Genomic DNA, 19318 nt, shown 5'->3' on the forward strand with positions numbered 1-19318 from the left:
ACCACAAATCTGTTGTAAATAGGGAAAGAGCTCGGCCCCATATTCCTTCCAGATTCTGTGGGGCAGCGGGTCCAAGGGGGACCCAGAGGAGACACCCCTGGCTAAGGTATCAAATGTTTCCTCATCCAGAATGCGAAAGCAATCCAGAGTATGCTGGCAGTGTTTTAAAATGGTAGGGTTGCTGGACTTAGAGTCTGGTGATGGCAGAGAACACTGCTCAGCATTGGACAACTGAGGGTCAGGTTCTTCCACCGTTATTGGTGGATCAAAATCCCTAACTATCTTGTCGATTTTATCCTCCAGATAGGAAGCTAACTCACTTGTGTGTGGAGTTTGAGATTGGAGGGTCATACTGGCAGCTGATGTCGAGCTTGATTGTCTTGAAGAGTGTTCTACTTATGTTGGCATATTCATTGATTGTTGATACTGTAGCACTTGGCTTTGGATAATGGTATTACTTCTCTGTGTGTTGTGTGGAGGGACTTCAGTAGATTAAGGTAATTGGGAGTTCTGCTTTTCTCCCTCTTTCTGTCTTCTCACCAGATGGAGAATTTGTTCTTGATGAGTTTGTTGAAACACCTGGGTGCTGGATGACTGTCTTTAGCTTGAGTGTTTTAGCTGATATGTGTGTGTTCACCTTGTTGTAAAAAAATGCATTGTTCCTTTATAATGGTATTGATTTGGGGTGTGTTAAATTTGCAGAATTAGCTTTTGTGTAAGTACACAACTCCAGCCTAGGGAATAAAAAAGTTTTCAACTTTTTCCTGAAATCCATAAGACTTTGGACCTGACATAGATCCAAAGGGAGAGTTTTCCATAGCCGAGAAGCAACGGCAGAGAAAGATCTGCCACCTGTTCTGGACCGCCTGAACCTGACTACATTCATCAGAAATGCAGAAGCAGAACAAAGGTTTATAGTTGGAGAATACCAGCTGAATTGTCTTTGCAGGTTCTTAGGGCCCATTCCATGAGCTGCCCTAAAGACAGTGCATAGAGCTTTGAATTGAATTTGCTGGTGGATCGGCAGCCAAGCAGAGCTTTGAATTGAATTTGCTGGTGGATCAGCAGCCAATCCAAATCTCACAAGGCTAATGTGGTTGAGGTCCCTCGCTGCCTATTTAAAACAAGTTTCGCTGCAATGGCCTGTATACTGTACAGCTTCCCGATAAGGGTATTGGGCGCACCCAGATATAGAGAGTTGCAATAATCAAGTCTGCTGAGAATTACGCATCTCACAACCTGCGTTCTAGCAGAGTTAGGCAAAAAAGAGAGGATCTTTCTCAGCACTCGGATTAGCGAGAAACAAGTGCCAACCGTTTCGTTAACCTGAGACTTCAGTTGGAGGTCCTGATCCACCATCACCCCCAGATTGCGTACTGTGCTAGAAGGGGTAATAGGAGCACCAGTAGGGGACAGCTGAAAGATGGGTAAAACAGGCTGATCAGATCTTCTGGAAAAACACAGGACCACTTCCGTTTTAGAGCTGTTAAATTGTAACCAGTTCTTCTTAAGCCACTTTGTGGTGCTAGTCATACACTCGTGAAATCTTTCCAAGGAAATGGAATCATTCCCTTCCAAGGAAAACACGAGCTGGGTATCGTCTGCGTAATTCACCACCTCCACTCCAAAAGATCTAATAAGCGGAATGAGAGGCTGCAAATAGATGTTAAAGAGCACAGGACTGATCCCTGAGCCCTGCGTGACCCCCTGTCGTAAGGAAGACTTGTTAGCGGAGAACGGCTGAAGGCACACTGTCTGTGTCCTGTCTGTTAGATAATAACAAAGCCAGTTGAGTGTGCGACCGGTCACACCCTGGTCTTTAAGTCTCTCCAACAGTATACCATGGTTTACAGTGTCAAAAGCCGCTGACATGTCCAACAGCACCAAGATCACTGACTGGCCACTGTCCACCCGCATCCTCATATCACCAAGCACGGTTACAAGTGCTGTTTCAGTACCGTGCTTGGGCCGAAAGCCAAATTACATCTCGTCAAGGTGCGAATACTCCTCAAGATACTGGGATAGAGACTTACTGACGATGCGTTCCAGAATTTTAACAGGATATGGCAATAAAGAAATTGGCCGATAGTTGGCCACACACCTGGGGTCAAGCGTGTATTTTTTTAGAAGAGGGTTCACAACTGCTTCCTTCCAGTTTTTAGGGACCTCCCCGTACTCAAGGATACACCACAAATCTGTTGTAAATAGGGAAAGAGCTCGGCCCCATATTCCTTCCAGATTCTGTGGGGCAGCGGGTCCAAGGGGGACCCAGAGGAGACACCCCTGGCTAAGGTATCAAATGTTTCCTCATCCAGAATGCGAAAGCAATCCAGAGTATGCTGGCAGTGTTTTAAAATGGTAGGGTTGCTGGACTTAGAGTCTGGTGATGGCAGAGAACACTGCTCAGCATTGGACAACTGAGGGTCAGGTTCTTCCACCGTTATTGGTGGATCAAAATCCCTAACTATCTTGTCGATTTTATCCTCCAGATAGGAAGCTAACTCACTTGTGTGTGGAGTTTGAGATTGGAGGGTCATACTGGCAGCTGATGTCGAGCTTGATTGTCTTGAAGAGTGTTCTACTTATGTTGGCATATTCATTGATTGTTGATACTGTAGCACTTGGCTTTGGATAATGGTATTACTTCTCTGTGTGTTGTGTGGAGGGACTTCAGTAGATTAAGGTAATTGGGAGTTCTGCTTTTCTCCCTCTTTATGTCTTCTCACCAGATGGAGAATTTGTTCTTGATGAGTTTGTTGAAACACCTGGGTGCTGGATGACTGTCTTTAGCTTGAGTGTTTTAGCTGATATGTGTGTGTTCACCTTGTTGTAAAAAAATGCATTGTTCCTTTATAATGGTATTGATTTGGGGTGTGTTAAATTTGCAGAATTAGCTTTTGTGTAAGTACACAACATGCTGTCAATATTTCGTGAAGCACGTATAATTAAGTGAAATGCAAATACACAATGTTATGCAACATTTAGCTCCATGTGTAGCTTTTCAGCAGTTTTTGACGAGGACACATTTCGCATTAAAGAAAAATTGCAGACAAAAGCACTGCAAACAATAGATGCTTGCTTTAAGTTGTTCTCATGCATTCACAATACATTTTTACAGTGAATGGCAGGTTCATAGTAAATTTGTACTACAAATTGCTCATTGTTACACAAAGTGACATAATGACATAATTTTATGAATTTCATGTAACAAACATAATGCAAACTTCCAGAAATTACACAACTATGACATCATAATATAAATGTTGCCTTGGCATAGTATTGATATCGGATATAGAGGTGTTAAGAAGAAAGATGAGTTTCAAATTTTGGCTTATGATTCTGAAGTTTTGATATTCTCTTTAGAAATTACCTCTACCTCGTGATTGAACACTGAGTAGGGTGATGGGGATGTTGTGGTGTTCAATCCAGTTCAGGGGAATGGTAAGTTTACATCAGATGGCTGGTGATTTCAAGAAGATAGGTAGAGGATTTGACCTTTGGGTGTTTGTTGGCTGGGTGAAATGCTGTGTCACTTTGAGTGTGTTCATGAGGTTGAAGAGGGTGTCTCCTTTTTATGTTTTAATTTTTGGGTAAGTCGAAGTCAAGAGGAGAGAGATATGGTCATGTTGGCTAGATGGGAATGAGAGCATGCCCAAGAATGAATCTATGAAGTCCTTGTTCTGTATAGGACATCTATAGGTACGGGGAAGGTGATCAACCATTGTGCATAGAGTGTAGAGCGGCGTGAGAGGAGAACCATGGATTTCAATGTAGCTTGCTTGCCTTGGATGCAGGACTAGGACTACTCATGGAAGAAAGCAAGGGCCCCTTCTTTCTTATGTATGAGGTCTGCACCCTGGTATAGCTTTTGGGAGTAAGACTTCTAAATACACAAATATGTGATGGCAAGCCTTGTTTCTGCTATAAAGAGTGCATCAACATGGTGATAGGTGATAAGGTCTGTGTTGTCTGGAGTTTACAAGCTTTGTATGAATGCAGTTTGTGAATTCTTGTGGCCTAGGTCTGGGTGTGGCTGTGGGAATTGGTAGTGAGGGGAAATGGATGAGGTACAAAATAACATTTTACCTGGTAGGTGCTTACTGCGGTTGAAGTGGAGTAAGGCCTCTCTTAGTACTATCAGACTCAGTCAAGTATTATCCTTGTTAAACATGACCCTTTCAGCAGGGTCACCCTCAAATGTTTTGCCTTTGCCCTCCACTTTTTGCTGAAATTGTGTTTTACTACCTTTGGACTCTTTATCTCTGCTAACCAGCGCTAAAGTGCATTGCTCTCTCCTTTGAACCTGGTAAAATTGGCTTACATCTGATTGGAATATTTAATTCGCTTACAAGTCTCTTGTAGGGTGGTGTACCATATACCCAGGGCCTGTAAATTAAATGCTACTGGTGGATCTGCAGCACTTATTGTGCCACCCACTTAAGTAGCCCCTTAAAATGTTCCAGGACTGCCACTGCAACCTAAATGCAGTTTTAAACTGCCAATTTGACTTGGCAATATAACCCCCTTGCCACGTCTTAAACTCTCTGTTTATTGCATATGTCACCGCTAAGGCTGGCCCTAGGTATCCTATAGAGCAGGGTGCATTGTAATTAAAAGACTGGACATGTACTTTTAGGTTTTACTTGTCCTTGCAGTGAAAAACTCTTAAATTTGTTTTTCACTACTGAGTTCTACCCTCCCGTAGACAACATTGAATGTCTTGTTACATTTAATAAGTGCTAATCTTTGATTGGGAGAAGGTAAGCATTTCATGTTTGGTGTCTGAGAAATAGTGATTAAAAATCCTCTTTAATGACATAGTCAGATTTTAAGGTATAATTTGAAAAACGTCACTTTCAGAAAGTATGGTGAAAGTAAAGGTGAATGTATGACATTGTTTTGCATTCAGTCCATCAATTGTTGTTTTTGTATTTGTCACCCCGAGTGGGACCGGTATGCCCAGATGTGGATCCCGTGCTCTCCATGCCACTGGAGTCAAGCTATCCAGGCTGATGAGGGGTGAAACCCCGAAACTGGTCTTAGGATGCTTGTTTCAAGTCCATGGAGGACATGGCCTGGCAGTTCGGGCTGGACTGTTCCCATTGGGCGCAGGGTCAAGACTGATTTGCATATGGCTGGGTTCAAACTGGAATGGCATGGGGAGCAAAAAAACAAATGGATTTAGATCCAAATCTCTGTACTGGGGTGAATGTATGACATTGTCCTGCGTTCTGTCCATCAGCTGTTGTTTTTGCAACTTTCAGAAAGCTCGCATGATCCTGCCCTAAACTATTTGATGCCTGCATCCTGCCTTAGGTCACAAGACTGGGTGTAGTCAGCAGTTGGCTTGAGCTATTTCTGCTAGACAGTCAAATATTTGAGGGATTAGGTGTGCCTAGATGGACCATCATCTGGCAAGATGGGGAGCGGGACTGAGCACTAACCCTGGGCGGTGAACTACGCTATGCTCGCGGAGTTTGCGGAGTTTTAGTAACTTCACGGTTCGCGTAGAATGCGTAATTTCCAAATACTACGCAATCGGCAACGTAGCGTAGCTGTTTTTCTTCGTGGGCTCAATATGCGTTCTTGCATGCGCGGTAACGACTTACCGTGATTCTGCGTCCGCCGACGAGATTTCCTATCCGTTCATGTGCGCCACGGGATTTGGAATCCGGCCGCACAATCCCGCGAGAGTGTGCGAACGTGACCACATCATTCGGACGCACGATCTGGCTTTCGGCGGCAGTGTTGGTAAGATCGCGATCCCGATCACGCAGAAACTACAATCTGGCAAAGAATATCTCTCGAGCATCATAAAACCTTCTAAAAAATGATCATTTTGCTCAAAAAAATTCCTCAGATTGTGATTTGACTGTAGTTTTTTGTGCAAGGAGTCCTTTTCCTTTTTTTCCTTTTTTTTCAAGAGGAAGGAAGTGCCCCTGAGTCTCCAACTTCCTGTTGCTGTCCAGCAGGTTCCTCCCAGTGCTTTGTCCATGTGCTGCTCACTTTCATTTGGATTTGGAGCTGGAAGGATCACTTGTTATGTCTGTCTGCTTCATCATATCAGTGGATTGTATGTGAGGACTTTTGGATTTTAGATTTTACAAGTAAGTTGGAGAATTGGTGTACTTGCTTGTTTGATTGGGGCTTGTTTGTACCTACATTTTTGGGGGATTTTCATCGTTTTTAAATGGTATTGTTGTGGGTGGCCTGTAGTTTCAGTAGGGGCCTAGTTGTTGTTCTTTGAAATTTCAGCCAGTAGGCCCAGAGGCACCCATGGGTGCATGTTTCTGTGGTGTCTGTTGAATTTAAACATCATGTAGGGCATGGATGGCATTGGATTGAATTGCTAAATGTGGTTGTGGTGTATTTCACTTTTTGGGTGTGTGTGTTAATAAATAAATACCTTTGTTGGATGTGTGTGTGTGTGCTTGCTGTGTAACTTTCCAACCTTTCGTAGCCCTATTGATTTTCTTCTTTGCATTTTTGTATTAAAGGTGTGTTGTTTAGCAGGCCTCCTTTGTCTGTTCATATATAGGCCTGCTTGAGTTCATTGTTTTCCATGGCCTGTTTTGAGTGACCATGTGGCTTGGGGCCATTTCGTGGTGGTAGTTTAGTAGTGTGCTGCTTTTTCCAGATAGGCCTGCATGTCTTTTCTTTGTTCCCCTTGGCTTATGCTTGTTCTTGTTGTGGCCTGGCCATGTGGGTCGTGGCACTTTTGTGAAGGCAGGCAATGTGCTTTTGCCATAGGCTTGCATTGTCTGTCTTCCATTTCTTTTTGTTGAGGGTGGCTAGCGGCCATTTTGTGGAGCTATCCAGGCAGTGTGCTTTTGCCATAGGCCTGCATTCATTGTCTGTCTTCACTTTCTTGTTATAGTGGGTGGCCTGGCCATGTGAGTGGCGGCAATTTTGTGGAGTAAGGCAGTGTGCTTGCTTTTGCCATAGGCTTCAGTTCCAAAATTGTGGCCTAGTCTGCCAGTAGGCCCACACTAGGCCCAAAGGTAGTCATCATGGATGCATAAAAACTGTTTCTGTGTTGTCTGTTGAATTTTAACATAATTTATGGCATGGATGGCATTGGATTGAATTGCAAAATGTGGTTTTTAGGATGGAATTTCAGTTGTTTGGTGTGTGTTAAATAAATAGGCCTTTTCAGCCAGTAAGTAACCCTAGGCGTTCAGCTCGCGTAGTTTTGGCAACTACGCACTGAGCGACATCGCGGACTTACACTTTTTATCTTCTTCGCGCGCTCAATATGCGTGTTCACGTACCCGATAACGACTTTTTGTGAAGATCGCAATGCCGAACACGCAGAATTTGCAATCTGGCGAAGAATATCTCTCGAGCAGCATAAAGCCTTCTCAAAAATGATGATTTTGTTCATTTTGCTAAAAGAACTCCTCAGGTTGTCATTTGGCTGTAGTTTTTTGAGCAAGGAGTAATTTTTCTTTTTTTACAATTTTTTTAAAGAGGAGGGAAGTTCCCCAGAGTCTCCAACTTCCTGGTCCTGTCCTTTGTCTTCACTTTCTTGTTATTGTGGGTGGCCTGACCATGTGGGTGGCGGCCATTTTGTGAAGCCAGGCATTGTGCTTTTGCCATAGACCTGCATTGTCTGTCTTGTCTTCCTTTTCTTGTTGTTGTAGGTGGTCTGGCCATGTGGTGGCGGCCATTGTGCTTTTTCCATAGGCCTCCAAGCTTGTGGCATAGTCTGCCAGTAGGCCCAAAGCCTAGGTACTCATCAATCATCATGGGTGCATGAAACAACTGTTTTTGTGTTGTCTGTTGAATTTAAACTTTATTTAGGGCATGGATGGCATTGGATTGAATTGTAAAATGTGGGTTTTGGGGGGGATCACTTTTTGGGTGTGTCTTAGGCCTTTTAAGCCAGTAGGCACAGAGGTACTCATGGGTGCATGAAACAACTGTTTTTGTGGTGTCTGTTGAATTTCAATTAGGGCATGGATGGCATTGGATTGAATTGCAAAATGTGAGTTTTTTTCTGGGGTATATTTTACTTTTTGTGTGTGTTAAATAAATAAATGCCTTTTTTGCATGTGTATGTGTTGTTGTTGTGGTTGTTGTGTAACTTTCCAACCTGTTTTTAGCCATGTGGATTTTCGTTTTTGCATTAAAGCTCTGTTGTTTATCAGGCATCCTTTGTCTGGCCATATAGGCCTGCTTGAGTTCACTGTTTGCCGTGCCTTGTGCCTGCGAGTGACCATGTGGCTGGGGGCCATTTTTTGGTGGTAGTTAGTAGTGTGCTCTTTTTGCCTCATAGGCCTGCATGTCTTTCCATTGTTCCTCTTGTCTTACTGCTTCCAAATCCATCCCCATTGCCAGCTGCAGCTCCCTGATGCTGCATCCATCCCACATGATGCACAAATTTAGGCCAAACAGGCTCCACTACATTTTTGTTTTTGTTCTTTGCTATTCTTATTCTTCCTGAGTATACACAGTACACCAGGAATGCCCTGGCCTTCTTGTCAAAGTGTCTTAAATGGCTACACTGTTGTTGTTCACTGAGTTACTAAAAGTTAATAATTGTGACCACCACACACTAAGTTATATATTATATTAGTTTGATTGTACTATCGTTTGACTGATGTTCTTCTGGCTTTTTTCTTTTAGGTACACAAAAGACTGAGAAGGAGGTGCATCATCATCGCCCTTTGTGCTGCCAGACAGACGTCCTGCTGCTGTACACATGACGTGACATGTGAGTGACCTGACCAGACATCTCTGCAACTTGTGCAACTGAGTGCTGCTGACATCTGAAGAAGATGGCCCCAAAGAAAGCAGGTACCAGGTCCTCCAGTATCCAAGAAAGTTGCTATTGAGAAGAAGGAACAGACGAAGGAAGTGACACCTAAGTCTGGTGTGCCGCCCAAAACCTTTTTTGGGGAACCAAAAATGATGCCTGCAGCAGCGGTGTCAGGGGGGCAAGCTGGGGGCAGCACCTCCGCATCAGTGGGCCCAACCCACCAACCCAGGCACAAGCACATGAGTGTGGAAGAGGTAGCCAGCCTAATGGTGGAAACCAGTGATGCTGAGCCTGAGCTAAACCTATCACGATCTCAAAGTTGTACCCAATCAACGCAGGAGGAAACACAGCAGATAAGTGGTCAACAACAACAGCCACAACACCCGCCCGCAATAGTAGTTGTTGGTCCTCCCGAAGTAGGGGCAGTTCAGGAAATTGAGCCTCATGCATAGGAAGAAGAAGAGGAAGCCACTCATTCAGAAGATACATTGTCTTCCAAATCCCAAGCAAGGCAAAGGAGGGTTAGTCCATCAAGTTCTTCGCCAAGCCCCCCTTCTGATGATCTAGATGCCACTTGGAAGCTACAAACTGAGTCTGAGAGGGAGACCAGTCCCAGCAGGATGGTGATGATGAGCTAGTCATCACGAACATCACTCCCGGCCCGAGGAGATGGAGACCAACATTATTACCCTATCCAAAATTGCTGCGAGGGTTGTAGCACTTATACCTCCAACACAGGTAACACCAACATGACCTACAGCTTCCATATTTGCATTAGCAAAGGCCCGGCAGCGACCTACATCCAGCACAACCACCACCTCAGTAGAAGTAGGTAGTGGTACAGCACAGAGTCAAATTCAACGCACACCCTTCAGTTCATCCGGCATTGGAAGTGGCACCTCCAGCAGGAGGCAAAAGTTAAGCTCCCCAGTTTGGGACTTCTTTACGGTTAGTGAAAAGGAGGAGAACATTGCTATATGCTCCATTTGTAATACCTCTGTTAGTCGTGGTAAGCTTGGTACAAACTATGGTACCGGAGGCCTAATAACCCATCTGAAAAAACACCACTTAATCGAATGGGAGGACCACCTTCGCGGCATAAAAGCTTCAACCATTGGTGTTGGTGGGGATAAACGAGTAGAAGAAGAAGATCCAATCACGGTGGAAGAGGAAGGACAGGGAGATATTCTCTCTGGTAGTGGTACACAAAGTAGCCCTGTCCCCAGCAGTGCAGTGTTATCGTCGCTCACATCTTCAGCAACATCTCAGTGGCACAAGAGTAAGAGTCAGCCTGAGACAGCAAGGAGTACCGCAATGAAAAAAAGTGCGTCGTTGAGCCTAAGAGAAAGGAAACCAATGCAGCCTACCATGATCAGCATGTTTAGGGGGGAGGGGCAGTATGAACGCAACCACCCAATAGCACGTTTGTACAATGCGAAGCTGGCTAAAATGTTAGCACTGGACCTTCTCCCTTTTTCTTTTGCTGAAGGGGTGGGTTTTCTGGAATTTGTGACAGCCATCTGCCCAAAATGGCAGGTTCCCAGCCGCTACTATTTTGCCAGAGTTGCTGTTCCAGCACTACATCATGACGTGCTGGAATTGCTTGGAAAAGCCTTGAATCAGAGTGCTGTTCAGAGTATCCACCTGACAACAGACATGTGGACCAGTTGCCAAGCCACTGATTACATGTGTATCACTGCACACTGAATCTCTTTTGTGGGGGTTAGAGAACAGATATCTGCTGGTGTTGACGATGCTGAGATTTTTCATGCCACTCGCAAACATGCAACTGTAGCCATGTTTGCCATGGAGAAATCTCATACTGCTGCAAACATTTTGGATGAGTTTAACAGCAAGGTCTTTGAGTGGCTGCACCCAAGAGGGTTTAACATTGGTTTTGTTGCCACGGACAATGGCAGTAATGTAGTTAGGGCCATGAAAGATGGTGGCTATATCAGGGTCCCGTGTTTGGCACACTGCATTAACATTGGTGTTCAAGACTTTCTGAAAAATGAATACAAAGTCAGCAACTTACTGGCCACCTGCAGAAGAATATGCACACATTTCCGCCATTCTTTTAAAGCCTGGAAGCAGCTGAGGGTCATTCAACATGAGCATAAAATGCCAGTCAAAGCACTCATCCAGGAGGTGCCAACATGTTGGAACTCAACATATTACATGCTTGATTGTCTGTTTGAACAGTACATACCACTGAATGCTTATGTCATGCACAGATTAGGGGATCCTACTGTGAGAGGCATGGCCGTTGAGATGGGCCAATGGGGTCTCGTTAAATGCCTGACAGAGATGCTACTTTCTTTTTTAGGTCTTCACACGTGTAGTCAGAAGAGAGGACTGTACTATGGGTCAAGCTATCCCATTGTTGCACATTCTAGAGCAACAGCTGAAGGAGGTGTCTGAAAGGTACGCAGGTTTGGATGACAAACAAGATGCACATTATTTGGCGGACTCCTTAGCCATTCGCTTATCTGAAAATACAAGGATTCAAAATAACATTGCCACATCCATATTACATTACTGTCACAATTTTGGATCCACGGTACAAAGTATTTCTGAACAGTAAGGCAGTAATTTATTTTTCAGAAGTGAATGTTGCCAAGTACAAAACTTTGATAGCTGGGCAAGCCATTGATTTTGAAAAGGAACGGCTGGTAATTAGAGGCCCCCCACCCCAGGCCAGACCAAGTACTACAGGGCATCCAAAGTCAAGTTCTACTTCAGAGCCTAAGGGCAGTGCGTTTGCCTCCCAGTAGTCATCGACAACAACACTACCAATAACGTCAACAACAGCTAGAACAGGATCATCCACACTACAATCGGCAACTGATTGGTTTCTACGTCAGGGGTATGGTAAGTCCAGTGCTGATGGAAAGGCAAAAGAGGCCAAGCACATCGGAGCACCCCTGAACAATGAGCAAACGGTCCAGTCCTATCTGGATGACCCAACAGAGGTCTTCATGGATCGAAACCCATTGGTGTATTGGTATGGTAAAAGAAGCCAATGGACAGTGCTCAGCAGGCTGTCGATAAAGTATCTGGCTTCCCCTGCCGCACGTGTCTCTTCTGAGCGTGAATTCAGTGCTGCTGGTGCCATTGTAACTTTGAAAAAGACCAGTCTCTCACCCAAAAGCGTGGAGAGGTTAACCATGATCAAAATTAATCAGCACTTTATACCACAGGAGTACAAAATATGTGAATCACAGCAGGAAGAGGAAAGCGACTTCGATGACGTAAGTAGTGGGTTACATGACCTACTTCTGTCCGAACCACCAGAGTTTGAGGACGAGCTCCTCTTCCCTGACAACTAGGCTTTCAAATTGGTACTTTCTACCTTCCTTTATTTGTGTGTGTATCTGTCTTTCTGGTTCAAATCAAATCACAACAAATCCATCACCACCGTCTTCTCTTTTTATTTCCCTATTGGAGTTGCACGTCTGTGCATTTAACTATACACTCCTCAGAGTCCTGCTCCATCGTCCTGACTCGCCCTAAATACATTTCCATCAAGCCAGACATTGGATGGAGAATAGTACAAGAAATGTTGCCTCTAACAGTCCCTCCATAAGAAGTGAAACGTGACTATAGCTATCCTCTGTTTTGTTTCAGACCCGAAACTCATCACTGTCCGAAGGCTACCGCCTCTGCAGGCATCCACAACTCTTCACTGTCAGAACTTGGGCAGGCATCCAAAAGTAAACTCATCACTGTCAGAAGGCTACAGCTTCGGCAGGCATCCAAAGCTCATCACTGTCAGGACAGAAGGTACTTGGCAGAGAAAGACAAGACTCTTCGAAGAAACTTGCTGACATTTCTGAAAACTCAATTGACCAATGGCCGCTACCCATCACAGCGCTGCCCATGTGAACCAACTTCAACTGCGACAAAGTGCCGCAGATGAATAAAAAGAAAACCGAAACAGCGACTAACAACACTCAAAAAAAATGTGGAGTAATAATGATGCCACTGCCTCGTTAAAAGAACACGCACCTGTCAGAACTAGGCATCTGATCTGACAGCCACAGAGAAGAGCAAGACAGGTAACGATGACATGCATTGGATGCTTGTTGACTCTGAGTCATTGCTGTTATTTGTTGTGTTGATGTTGTGCATGAAGTCGAACTCTACTAGTTAATCTACAAAGTAAAAGTGCCTCAAGTGGCAGTCAATGTTTCCCTTCTTGTTGTTTAATAACCAAATTTTACTCCAACTACTACTGCAGGTGCAGGCCAATATCCGTTGCAATTTTTTAATATGGAATATGGACTTAATCGGGGTCACTACAGACTGAGTTGGAGTTGGACAACACGTACCACACCATGATGATGACCATACTATCTTTGCACCAGTCGGTCAGTTGGATTGGAGATGATTGATGGAATAACTACGTTTCATGTAGTGGCATAGAAGGTAAACACAGCAATTCAACAAGAACCACAGCAGACCTAGGCTAAATGTCCATGTAGTGGTGGAGTCGAGTGTAGTGGTATGACTGACAGCGGTGCATTGATTTAGTCGCTTAATTTTGAAAATGCTAGGTTGTTTTTCCATCTGCACTTACAGGCTGGCCTTTACCCTGTAGTGGGAGAAACAACTCACACTTACCTTACCAATCCACATCAGGCAGGCAGTGGCACCCAAGATTGATGTGCGGGGCATCCATGGAAGGGAGGACCAAGAGGAATGACGAGATGCAAACTCCAAAATTTGACCAGGATAATACAGTAACTTTAGTATCATTCATCATTCGTCTTTTAATAAATTTGATTCCTTTTCTCTCTTCAATCATTATGACTGTGTGTTGTGTTGTTGCTTGTTTGCTTATTGATCCCTACAACTATTTTTTAATTTTCTTTGCTATCTTTAAAAGTAAGCCCGGTACAACATGAAATTTGGGTCTCTCTGAGGGCATACAGGCAATGCAAATTGCATATTAAAATACTGCTGCCCTGTACTGTCTAATTGTGTAGTAGTAGTTAGTAAGTACTACTCGTTAACCATCAAGTTATCTTCATCATCATGCATGCATTTCCTTTTTCTCCCTTTATAGATTTATTGGATAAGATCATGGTTGTTTGCCAAGATTGTGTTTTGCTTTTGTTGTTTCCATGTGTACTGTTTTTCTTTGTCAAACCTTTCCCCAAACCCCCCTTCCCATCCATTCATCAAACCCTACCCTCTTCCCCCAGGCTGTGTGATTTATATTGAGGTTTGATATGACTACATTAAATGTACACCAACAATTGATCACACACTTGCTGGGGCAGATGTGGTGAAAGCAACACTAATTCAATTTCAAGGCAGGGCGAGGATCTTCTTCTGCTTGCCCACCCATGCTCAGTCTATGTGAAAGCCATTTCTTTTCCAAAGGGACCTAATACATCATAATTAATTGCCGGCATTGATTGGATTCATCATCAACATCCTACCACACAGCAGTAAATGTTGCGAATTACGATTGTGTTAAGTGACTCACTCGACACAACTACAGTTTGTAACTTCTTGTACTAGGCTGTCCCCGCCACCATTATGTTTTATTTTACTTTAGCAGTTGCAATATTGTTTGTTTGGCAGTCTTCTTCTGTTCTGTACTTTACTTAATTCTACTACTCCTCCCACAGTCTCTCCCAGGCAAGTGACAGTCTCTTTTTTTGTGTGCAAATGCTACAGCCAGTGTCTACCACTACCACCACAACCATGGCATCTTCTCCATTCTCTTGGGAAACCATGCAGCCATCGCTGTGCCGAACTTAATAATCATCAATCACAGGTAAGATAAGTTTGGTGGGAGGTATAATGGAGTAGGAGGAGAGACTGACAGTACTAGTACGACAAATAACTCAGTGAGTGGTACCACATCTAACGGTTTGTGTGTTACAAAATCGTCAGATATTTTAAATCAAACACTGGCTGCGGCCTTGCAGCAGCAAGGAAACCATGTGACGTAAATTCGTAAAACAGTAACCCCCCACAAAACATTAACATTGTTTGTTTAAGTATAAATATAAGTTATAATTTACTACCCTAACAAAAATAAACTATTCCACTGTGACCTGACCCACCCCTCTCCCTAACCCCAACCAATGTCCAAAACGAAAAAGTCCAAACAATGTCCATAAACCCCAACGCCCAATTCCCACCCACCAATAAAAGGAACAAAACCGGGGCAATCCAACAGGGTCCTACATTCGGTGGGCTTTAAGGTGTTTGTCCACGAGGATCTTGACCCGCTCCTCTAGGTGCTCCTCTAGGCATGCCATCCTGAGGAGTATCTGGCAGCGAAATGCCCTGCAGTTGCATCCAGAGTGGGGGGCAGCAGTGTTACATGTTAAAGGAGTGCGGCGGCGGGTGTTTGACTGACTGCGGGGCTGTGCCACTGGAGGCGGGGCCTGGCTGGGGCCCAGGGCATTGGAGGCGGCCTCCTACTCCGCCTGAACGTCCAGCCGCTGGTACTCTTTGCAGATGGCCTCCAGTTTCCGGCGTCGGGCCCTGGCTGCCAACTCCTTCCGTGTTGGTCTTTCTTGGGAAGGAGGATCTATATCAAGAAAGAAAAAGAATATTGTAACCAATACTCTTAGCAAAACAGTAACACAACATTATTTTAACACATAGTGGCACAGTAGCACTAGCAAGCACAGCACATAACATTTGTGGTAAGTATCTATCCTCCCACATCCTCGGCCTCTAACATTTGTGGGAGTTTCAGGCATTATACTAGCACTATGGACTCCAGTACACAGTACACCAGGCTCCTTCTATCTCTAGTTTAGCGAAATTACATAACCTTGTTGTAGCCGGCATGCCAGCTCAGTCAGCTAAGATTGCACAAAAGACATACATACGAGTCATGACGCAGACTCACGTTAGTTTTATTTACTACTACTGTCTGCAGGTGGGGAAGCTCATATTTTTCTATTACGGGTGGCACTGGCCATACTCTCTCTGTTACATGAAGGGCAATTGCTCAATTTCACTTTCACCCTGCCCTGGCTACTACAAAAAGGCGGATTATATATCTGATCCAATGATCATCGCTTACATATGGGAGGACAACATAAGGTCAGTAGCGGTCGGTGGTGGGAGTGCTGCTGGGGGGTGACGTGGGGAGGGGGAGGGGCAGGGTGGGGGGTAGTAAATGATGGATTATGGCCGATTATAGGTAAGTAAACATATAAATAAGTAAAACTAATTTTGTTGCGCGCACTGCATCACATTTGGCAATGCAGTCTGCACAATGAAATTTGTTTTATTTATTTTTATGTTTACTTACCTGTATTTGGCCGTAATCTATAGTTTACTATCCCCCACCCTGCCCCTCCCCACATCACCGCCCGGCAGCACTCCCACCACTGACCGCTACTGCATAAGGTACTTTGTTTTGATTGATTGTGTAACCAACAGATAGGCCACCCTTTGCAGGCTGGCTGACACAGTCAAAAATAAATTAACATAGGTATGGAGTGGCCCTCGGAGTCGGAGGAAGGCGCTTGATAATTATACACAATATATATATATATATATATATATATATATATATATATATATATATATATATATATATATATATATATATATATATATATATATATATATATATATGATGTGCTTGCAAAATACTCTGAGTCAACTGTATTCTGAAAATACATTCCCCTTGGCTTTGCTACTCTGGCGCGGTTTCTTTTACATTCTCTTCAAACTAAGACTCTGCATCCAGTGACAGTCTCCACCTTTGCTGTCTATGATGAATACATCCAGGCATCCATCAATTCAAAGTAAATGTCCATCATTCTTCTTATCCTCTCAACAAACCTTAGTTTGTTTCACCAACAACCACCCATGCATCCACTCCTTCATTGCTTGCCTTGGCTTTGAGTTTGACCCAAACACCTCTGATAATTCTTGCTATCCAGTGTCCACCCATACTGTGTCGCCCACCCAGGTAGGCATCTTCTTCCACCCATCCTTCAACAACCCATGCATCTGATTCCTATCAGCCACCTATGCATGCTTCCAACGTATTCTTCTCTGCCAGTCATATTACATCTCGCCTGTCCTTCCTCCTTCCACCCTTCTTTCCCTTTTTGTTCAACACATCCATCAAGGTCATCTGATCTGACTTTTAGTCTTCTCCATAAAACTTTCACAGCTGAGTTGGAGTCAGATAGAAGAGGCCATTGGTTACTCAATTCCCGCTTCTAATGCTATTGCTAATGCCATTGCTAAGTAAAGGGTGTCTTCTTCAACCGTTGTCTAATTTTCACTACAACTTCATACTTACTGTACAGTAGTACACCCTTCCCGCTAGTGTAATGTCAATAAGTAAGGAATATCACTTACCACCTTCCGCCTCTGCTGCTGGCTCACCCCCTGTAGTAGCTCCTGCAGGTGTCAATGCCGCATCTCCTGCCCCCTCCGGAATGGCCGCATCACCATCGCCGCTGGCCCTGCCGGCACTGGTGGTCGGTAGTACGCCTAGAAAAAACATTACACATTTTTAGATGCCTGTACACTTCCTCCTATTTATTTGTTTTCACTAGCAAGATTGGAAAAAAAGTTAATACATACATATACAACATACATCACTAGTCCAAATCGGGTACTAGAGTAGAGTCAGTAGACACTAGTAGTGATATGGTCCCTAGGGTCATTATAGTCTACTCTACTCTATGCAAAGTTAGCCTGAGCCATGCAACCATTTTAGCTTCATGTCTTTTGCGCATGTTACCTCGCAGCTTGTTGTGCAGTAGACGCCTTTGAGTCTACATGAGCTCATACAGCTACTGTCTGAACATTGCATACAAGAGGTCGAAAAACAAGCCACTTTGTTAAGGAGTTCAGTTAGTCCGTATTGCTTAGCCATAACATGTACATGTTACACTTTTTGGCATGACTGAGAAATGCTTGCATTATACTATCTAACGCGCACCATTTTTCTCATAACAGGTGGAAGATTCCCTTATACGAACCAGAGATTTGCAGAGCTTATGATGCATGTAACCAGTACTTCTACTTCTTACGGTGAGGGGTCTCCCAGAATTCACACAGATTTTTTGTCTTCTATCATGCACTTGTAACAATGTTTATTGTTTTAATCTTATGCATTTTGCTGTTGGAGCTGGCTGTAGTACACTGAATTTTATAGAACAACGTACAGAGCATGTTATTTGAAAATAAACCTTTTGAACTTACACATAGACTCTGTGGTATTTGGTGTGGTGGTGGACTTACACAAGTGAGTGAGCGAAAGGGTGTTATGTTCTGGGTTGTGTAATTTTTGGGCATCTTCAGGTGGGGGTTCGGGGACCTAACGAGACACTATAGCTAGTTGGTCAGGGGATTGTGGTTTCTGACTGAGGTGTGAGGAAGGTCCAACCTCCCATCACCAACATCCTATTTTCTTGTGCATAGTTCTGTATGTGGCTGTGCAGAATTCCCACAACAGTAGTAGTATGTACTATATCCCATCAAAAATAGTCAAATATCTGGTTGGGCATTTTGTTGTTAGGAATTGACAAAGCCTCAAGATTAAGAAGACAAGAAGAGGACAACCCAAAGGACTGGACTCAGTGGCTAGAGTTATTGGTCAATCTGAGTTTTATTCAAAACCTTAAATAAAGAGTGGCCAACTGGGCAAATTTAGCTACAGACGGACTAATAGTAGTAGTACAGAGAGTCATAGCAGAGGCAGTTAGAACTTAGAGGCAGGGATAATCAGAATTTAGAAACAGATAGTCACGAAGATCAAAGAAGCTTTTGTAAAAAATAGAATTAGGAACTGGAACCAGAATTAATAGTTCGGAAAAAATAAAGTGCAGTAAAAGTTAGGGAAATATAATTGTTAATATTAACCACTGGAGGACTTACTGCGACCAGTAGCAGGGCCCTCGGTAGAGGTGCGGTCCTCTGGTTTTCCCACCGACTCGGACCCTGTCTTCTTGTCCCTGGGTGCTGCTCATGTAAGATATAATAAAGAAAGAGACAAACATTAATGATTGCTTTGATTGTGAAACAAATACATTATTTTTAAAAACGCTCCAAAAACATTTTAGGAAACAACAATTGCAATAAAATTGACCTATCTAATCAGACCAACTACTGGATTGCGGGATTCACGGACCGTCTACTTATTTATGAACACTAATCCAGTGTTCCATTCTGATTCCAGTATAGTAACTAAGCCTAAGTACCACCTGACCTAGCCCACCTATTCCGGACGGGCCAATTGTTCACTAAGTCTGCATTTCCTTTTTTTTTAGTCCTCAAAAATTTATAGATGAGATGGAGGACACATGCACATGCATAAATTTGTGCATACACCAAATTGTTGGTTGGTTGCGCCTGATGTTCTGTTACTGACTGACACTGCTAAGCCTAAGCTTACCACTCACTAAACAAACTACAAGAGGTTCTACTAAGGACTGGGGTAAGCAGCACTCAGTGACAGAGGATGCGTCACGCAGACCGCAAAAAAATTATCAACTAATACTAACTAAACCTTGTATCAATCCATCTACCACTATTTGACAGGAGGACAAAGGA

The sequence above is a fragment of the Triturus cristatus genome, chromosome 4_1 (genome assembly GCF_964204655.1).
Source record: "Triturus cristatus chromosome 4_1, aTriCri1.1, whole genome shotgun sequence".
NCBI classification, from domain to species: domain Eukaryota; kingdom Metazoa; phylum Chordata; class Amphibia; order Caudata; family Salamandridae; genus Triturus; species Triturus cristatus.